The sequence below is a fragment of the Microcebus murinus genome, chromosome 13 (assembly GCF_040939455.1).
Source record: "Microcebus murinus isolate Inina chromosome 13, M.murinus_Inina_mat1.0, whole genome shotgun sequence".
In the NCBI taxonomy this organism is placed as follows: Eukaryota; Metazoa; Chordata; class Mammalia; order Primates; family Cheirogaleidae; genus Microcebus; species Microcebus murinus.
Window position 1 is genome coordinate 34,805,031 of NC_134116.1, and position 8,333 is coordinate 34,813,363.

The 8,333-nt window shown below is 38.5% G+C and overlaps 2 pseudogenes; one reads left to right on the plus strand and one right to left on the minus strand.

Annotated features, from left to right (window-relative positions):
* Positions 1 to 246: 246 nt before the first annotated feature.
* Positions 247 to 344, plus strand: LOC142875365 (uncharacterized; annotated as a pseudogene).
* A 6,382-nt stretch (positions 345 to 6,726) lies between these two features.
* LOC109731394 (FXYD domain-containing ion transport regulator 6 pseudogene) lies at positions 6,727 to 6,974 on the minus strand (annotated as a pseudogene).
* Positions 6,975 to 8,333: the final 1,359 nt, after the last annotated feature.

Below are 8,333 nucleotides of genomic sequence, written 5' to 3' on the forward strand. Positions count from 1 at the left end.
ATAGCCACAGATGAATGCACATTTGAGAAATAATAATAATTGTGTATATTTGTGGGGTACAATGTGATGCGTTGATCTATGTATACATTGTAAAAAGATTCAATCAAGCTAATTAACATATCCATCACCTTACTGACTTTTTTTTTTTTGTGGTGAGGATGTTAAAAATCTATCTTTTTAGAAATTTTAAAATATACAAAATATTAGTATTAACTGTGGTCACCATACAGTGCAACAGAGCACTAAAACTTATTCTTCCTTAAGCATGATTAGGTTTCACACTTACATGTGAGATGTGCCTCTCTCAAACCTTGTTAGAATGTCAGCACATTACTCATCTGATGTGAAAAAAAGAAAACTTATTCTCCCAGTCTAATTGAAACTTTGTAACCTTTGATTAACATCTCCCCTTCCTCTTCCCACTCTCTCCCTCCATGAACCTCTGGTAACCACCTCTCTACTCTCTATTTCTATGAGTTCAGCTGTATTCTTTCAATTCCTGAACATAGGATAGCTTTCCTTTGTTTTTTGTATATTCTTCAATTTCTTTCATCCATGTGTTATAGTTTTCAGTGTATAGATCTTTCATCTTCTTTGTTAAATTTATTCCAAAGTATTTTATTTCATTTTTTTGATGCTATTGTAAATGAAATGTTCTGAATTTATTTTTGGATAGTTTTCATTGTTAGTATATAGAAATGCTACTGATTTTTGTATGTTGATTTTATAACCTGCAACTTTACCGAATTTATTTATTAGTTTTAACTTTTTATTTTGGTAGAGTTGTTAGGATTTTCTATTTATAAGATCATGTCATCAGCAAACAGAGACAATTTCACTTCTTCTTTTCCTACATAAAGGCCTTTTATTTCCTTTTCTTGCCTAATTGTTCTGGCTAATATATCCAGTACTATATTGAATAGAAGTGGAAAGAGTGGGCATCCCTGTCTTGTACTGGGTTTTAGTGCAAAAGCTTTCCATTGTTCCTCATTAATTTGGATGTCAGCTGTATATTTTTCATTAATGGCTTTTATTATGTTTAGGAACTTCCTTCTATACTAAGAATTTTTATCAAGAAAGATGTTGAACTTTGTCAAATGTTTTTTCTGTGTCAGTTGAGATGATATATGGTTTTTACTTGTCATTCTCTTAATGCACTGTATTAATATCACATTGATCTGTGTATGTTAAACTAGACTTGCATGCAATGGATAAATCCCACTTGGTCATCACATCTTTCTGATGTGTTGTTGAATTTGGTTTGCTAGTGTTTTATTGAGAATTTTTGCATCAGTATTCTTCAGATATACTGGCCTGTAGTTCTTGCAGTGTCTTAGTCTGGCTTAGGTAGCAAGGTGAGGCTGGACTTGTAAAATGTGTTTGTAAGTATTCCTTCTATCTCTGTTTTTTGGAAGAGTTCATAAAGTATTGGTAGTAATTCTTTTTGCATATTTGTCAGAATTTAGCTCCGAAGCCATCTAGTCTTGGGCTTTCCTTTGTTGGAAGGTTTTTCCAACATTACTTCAGTCCCTTTATTTATTTGTTTATCTATCTATTCAAGCTTTCTATTTCTTTCTGATTCAGACTTGGTAGGTTATATTTTTCCATCAATTTATCTATTTCTTCTAGGTTATCCAATTTGTTGGCATATAATTATTCATAATAGTTCCTTATGAGCTTTTTAGTTTCTGAGGTATCTGTTGTAATATATCCACATTCATTCCTTATTTTATTTCCTTAAGTCTTCTCTCTTTTTTTCTTAGTCTAGCTATGAGTTTGTCAAATTTGTTTATTTTTTCAAAAACCAATCTTGGATTTATTGATTTTTTTCTATATTCTTTTATTCTTTTTTTTTTTTTTTTTTTTTTTTGAGACAGAGTCTCGCTTGTTGCCCAGGCTAGAGTGAGTGCCGTGGCGTCAGCCTCGCTCACAGCAACCTCAAACTCCTGGGCTCAAGCAATCCTTCTGCCTCAGCCTCCGGAGTAGCTGGGACTACAGGCATGCACCACCATGCCCGGCTAATTTTATATATATATATTAGTTGGCCAATGAATTTCTTTCTATTTATAGTAGAGACGGGGTCTTGCTTTTGCTCAGGCTGGTTTCGAACTCCTGACCTCGAGCAATCCGCCCGCCTCGGCCTCCCAGAGTGCTAGGATTACAGGCTTGAGCCACCGCGCCCGGCCTATTCTTTTATTCTTTATTTGATTTATTTCTGTTCTCATTTTTATTATTTTCTTCCTTCTGCTAACTTTGAGTTTAGTTTGTGCTTGTTTTTCTAGCTCTTTGCCGCATAATGCTAGTCTATTTATTTGGGCTTTTTCCTCTTTTTTAAAGAAGGCATTTATTGCTATAAATGTGTTTGTCTGTTCTGACAGTTTTTAACTTAAAGTATATTTCACCTGATATAATCATAGCAATGTATAAATATAGTAATTTTATTGCAACCTTGGCAGAATTGGCTATTAACATTAAAGCATAGTTTTTATTAACTTAATACTCTAGGTAGGAAATGACATACCACTGTTTTAACAAGCATTTTTTTCTTACTATCCTCATTGAACAGTTCCCATTTTGATTTATGTTTTTCCTATGAATAACCTTTTAGTTTTCTAAGACTTTTGTCCATTTACCTACTGATTTCTTAGTATGTTTCTTACTAAATTGAGTGATCTCTTTATATAATCAATGTATTATACTTTTTATCTTTCTTATTTACTACAAACTCTTTTTATTATATGTTGTTTTCATTTTTCTTTAGCCTTTCTTTACTTGTACCAAAGTTCTCCCATTTCTTATGTAGTCAAGTGAATTGATCTTCCAGCGATTTTTCCCCCCTTTGTCTTCAAGGCTTAAAACATTATCACAATTGGTTCATTTTGAAGATAGATTACATAAAGTTTTGAGAAACTTGAAAACATAGTGGAGAAAATCTAACAACATAATTGGAAATAAAATTACAATAAGTTATTCTCCATCTGTTGCCTCATTCTTCTAATTTAATAAATCAGGCAAGCTCCCCTCCTGAATATCTACCACAAGAATAGACCTAGCTCATAGGAAATAAACATAAGAGAAGTTCATCTCTGCCACTATCTTCCCTCATGTTCCCATTCATTTTGTACCATATTGTTAAGTTGTTTTATAGCATCAATCCATCACATTATTACATATGAAATAAGGTCTGAACTTTTGGCCTAGGTGTTCAAATTCAAAAAAAATTTCTTTTAGTTTTTGCCTCTATGTAATGTTTTAATTCTATATCAATTGCCTAATGCCAAATGAACATTGCCCAATACTCATTTACTTAATAGTGATTGAGCTTCTACCATGTACCAGCAAAGTGTTGGAAATAAGCAAAAATAATTCATGCCTTCATGGAGCTCATAGTGTAGTCAGCTCCTCCTCCTGGAATATTCCTTGAATTCACCCGCTTCTAGAGCCTGCTCCATTTGCTCAGTATATTTGAATGTTCTTAGAACTTAAATATTCCTTCAAAACACTATTTTTTAAAGCTCATTCAAATTCCACTCTCTTTAATAAACATTCACTGTTCACTGCACCCCTGTTGGAATGAATCACTCTATTCCAAATATCCCCAAAGAATGATGTTTTATCTCTATTATGATATTTGATTTTTATGAGCTTCATAATAGAGTTATTGATGTATTCCTCTATCTCCTCCACAAGGTTATGACACTCATGACAATAGCAATTGGATCTTATTCAACTTTGTATACCTCTTTGTGTATAGTAAGGCCTGTGCCCATAGTAGGAAATAAGTAAATATTTGTAGTTCTTTTTTCTGTTCATCAGATTGAAAGCTCAAAATCCAAGATCATAATCAGCTCCTCCAGTAGAGATTACAATTATTATGTTTTTGTCATTCTCTAATTTATATATTTATTAAGAGACTGTAGAGATGCTATGCTTTCCTCATGACCCAAATTTAGTATCCAGTAGATGTTCAATACGTGTTCTTGATTAATAAGCTGAAAGGGTGTTGTTAAATCTGTGTACAGAAGCTACAATAGCATATATTATCCACTTACCCTTTCATCTATTTCTGTATTTTTACAATTTTTAAAAATGGCACAAAACATCAAAACATCAGTTAACTACTTGTCAATGGATGCTTAATAAACCAGTTTTATGACTGAAAATCTTGCTTTTGTACCAAGCAAAGTGTTAATTAACATAACTTCCTGTTTTCATCATTTGCTAAAAGGGTTTATTTCACAACTGCCAAGTGCCAAAGGGGTTTGGCTCTTTCCATTAAGTATTAATAAAACATCCTGTAATACAGACCCCCTTTACTTGCCTCATCTGGGAGTTGTTTGGAAGAGATCTATTTATTTCACTTAAAGTTTGTTACATCCTTCCATTTCTCTGGCAAATCCCAGGGCACCATCGTGGCCCAGAAAGGTTGATGTTCATTTGTTTAGACACTTAAGAAAGATTACTCTTTGCTGTCAGTGTCAGAATGTGTCAAAAGTGGGGTCCCTCTTTTATTTTACTTGGCAACCCTACGAATGAAGACAATCTGATGTTTCTAATGAAAGTGACTTTTATAAACAAGTCATCTCTCACTGTTTGCTTGACCAAATACCAAGGCCAATCCTAGGAAAAATTGGGAAGCTGAGAAAGTTTCTTTTTAGTTCTCACCCAACTTTGTTTTCAGAGCCACTTTGCCATCTTGGAAAGCATCCCTTATTGTGGGACTTGCCTGTTCCTTCCTTCTGTGTCCTTCTATCTGGGCTTCTACCTCTGACTTTTATTCTATTTATTCTACAGCTGTCTCTTTATCTTCTTCCACTATTCTCAGCTCCTGCCACCTTAATAGGGAGATAAATAAAAAATGTTTTCTGATCTCTTACTGCGACCCTGGCACTGTACTAAGCACCTTATACGTATTATCTCATCAATCCTTCAAGCAATCCCATGAGGTGGCTATTATTATCATTATCATTTTTCAAACAAAATAACTGAGTCTTGGTGAGTTTAAAAGATTTGCCCAAGGTCACACTAGTGTGGCAGATGGTAATGTCCACAGATGGCCACAAAACTGTCTCTCATCCTGCATGTTCTTTCCACAATGTGACTGTGCCACTCACTCCTTCCTTTAAGGCATTGGATCTGTGTCCCTTCCTTTTGCATCTAGGTGGGCTTATAATGACTCCACCTAACAGACTATGTGATACTGACTTCTGCATCTAGAGATACAGGCACTGTAGCTTCTGCCTTGATCACTGGAACATTTGTGCTCAGAGCCCTGAACAGCCTTGAGAGAAGTCTGATTCCCCTGAGGCTGCTATATCGTGAAGAAGCCTAGCCACACGGAGGAGTCAAGTGCAGATGCTCTGGTTGGCAACCTTGGCCTTCAAGTCATTTCTTTCTTTTTTTTTTTTAAAGGAAACAAATGATATTTTATTCCTTGTTTCTGTTGTGGAGAGAATTGATCACAATACAGAGAACAGTAGTATGGTCACAGCAGCAGTGTAGTTAGTTTCCAGAGGAACATGGAGGACAGGAAAGGCAGGATCTGGCTTGAGCTCCTGCTCTAGTTATGACCTTTGACCTCTTGCTCTTCCCTCTGCAGCAGGGCAGGGCTGCAGGAGCAGCTGGCTGGGTCCCTACCTGCTTCCTGCACTGCTCTGAGCACTCACAGGCAGAGCAAAGGATGCAGGGGTTGTCTCAGCTGCCTGACCAGGGGTCTTTCTCCGCCCATCCAAGAATGCTGGCTGGATAGAGTGCGAACCCTTCAGCAGTTCAGAGACCAACTTCAGGGACGGGAATGTGAGTCCAGATGAGCCGGGTTATGGATTGAAGTCTTGGGAGCAGGGAAGGGTTCCAGAGCCCATGGGGTTATTGCTGAGAAGATATGAAAGGAGCACATTCCCCAGTGGCAGAGCAGAAGCCCTGGGCCCAGAATTCTGGGTGCTTTGTGAAGGGTCAGGGCAGATGGGGACTCCCTAGAGCAAGCCTGGGAGGAGGTTGAATGACCACGGAAGGGTGTAGCTTGCCTAGAGGCAGAGCTGGGCTCACCAGCTCCTTGCTTTGTATCTCCAGTTGCTAAGACTTTCAAAACAGACTGGGGTTGGGTGGCAAATGTAAGTGAGGTTCCTGTAAAAGGAGTGAAGAGAGTCCATAAAGCATGACGGTGAAGGTGATGCAAACTTTCCCAGGTCCCAAGGCCACTGGAGGCTCCTGCCCGTGCTTGCACCCTATACTCAACCCTTAATCAGGACAAGGGGCTGGTCTCTCAGGGAGAAGCAGACTCCTAGGATTGGGAGGTGATGGGGGGCCATGCGGGCAGGGAGCCGATGGCCACAGGGCTCAGCTCCTGCCCCAGGAAGTGAGTCCACAGTTCACTAACACAATATCATCCACGAACGAACAGCCACAAAGACCACAGTCAACAGCACACACACACGCACACACACACACACACACACACACACACACACACACACACACACACACCCCACAGGAGATGGACGAGGCTGCAGGCTGCAGTGGAGGAGACAAGTGCTAGTTGCATCATTGAGTTGAGGAATGGCGTTAGAGGGGGTAGGGAGGGGAGCAGGGGACACACAAGTTCTTGGCTTTGCCTGGGGAAAAGTTTGTTGCTGAAGTGACCAGTATTCTTAAGCACTGACATTTGCCTCTAAAGGTTCAAGCTACTGCCTTCAGGTTCTGGGAGGCTTCCCACCTGAGGGTTGCATTTCAGTTCTCTGCTTTCTGGGGCTCTGTTGTTTGCATTTGCAGTGATGAGGTTCTCCACCTGGGCTTCCTCATCTCCTGGAGCCTGGAGCTTCTGATTGAAACTGCGCTTGCACCTGCAACTTAGGATAAGTGGGATCCCAACCCACACCAACCTACATCCTCAGTGTCTGGTAGTCATAATGGAAAGGGTCCATTTCATTCTGCTCAGCTGCACTGGCTGGGACTTTGGGGGCTAACGGGCTGCACAGAAAGATCCAGCATCACCTCCATGGTGTCTGCACAGCTGGTCCCCTCCAAGATGATCCTGCCTTTAAGTTGTTTCGTCTCCAGTGCCAAACATGTGACTGTGAGTGAAGCTGTCTAGGACCTTCCAGACCAGCTTATCTACCAGCTGAGAATCACTGAGTGGCCTTAGTGCTACAAGGAGCAAAAGTATCAATGAGATGAGCAGTTCCACAAATCTCTGACTCACAGAATCTGAGAGCAAAATAAAATGGTGTTTGAAGTCATTAAGTTTTGGGGTATTTTGTTATATGACAAAAGTAACTGAAACAGCTAGATAGTGGCAGAACCTGAATGTGAGCTGGACACTCTGACACCAGAGCTCTCACATTTAATTCCTAAAGATGAGCAAACACCAATAATCTGTGACACATTTTCTACCACGATTGCATGTACTGGGATATTGCCTTAACCATAAGTGCTGAATTTCTAACAGTGACATTTCTGGCACCAGTGGAAATGTTGATGAGGTTCCTCAAACAAATCATGGTACGCATTACCTATTGGATACTTGAGAGACATTAGCCCCGATCACTGAATGCTTAGTATAATTTATTTTATTTCCTACTTATTAGAAAACATGTTTATTAACTTTTTATTGGAGTATAACACACATACAGAAAAAGGCACAAATCATAAGTATATGATTTAATAAATTATCATAAAGCGAACTCCCTCATGTATTCACTATCCAAGCGAGAAATAAAATATTGTCCTCTCCCCAGAACCCCTCCTCGAGCCACCTCCTAATCCCTTCTTTCTTCTTTAAACTTCCCCCCAGCTCTACCAAGCTGTATAATCTATCAATGTTTTGATTATTACTCTTTTAATTTAGGGCAGGTAAAAAGTGTTGGTGGTATTATAATGTTTGTTGTAAATTTATCCAAAATTTTATTGCTGTGATCTCAAATTGGAGGAAAAAAACAGATTCTCACCTTTCTTGTCTTTGCCTTTTACTGTTTGTATTAATTATATTTGAATGAGAAGTAGCTGAGAAAAATAAAACTTAACTGGGAGTCAGGATACCTGGGTTCTGGTTTTAGTTGTGCTGCTGTACATTGTGCTTATGTAGGGGAATATTTAGAGAAACAAAGAACTTATCTGTATTTTATTGGCTCTTTTTTGAAGGGTGTTCAAGATATGTATATTTGATTGATTTGCTGGTGTTGGGAACTTCTTTAGTCTCAAAGTCTGTGGAAGACGAGGGGCCCTGTCACCTGGGGATTACAATTGATTACTTCAGCTATTGGTCCCTTTATAAACACCAGAATTTACATTAGCCAAATAATGCAGATTTGAAGGTATCTCAAGGGGGATTTGATTCC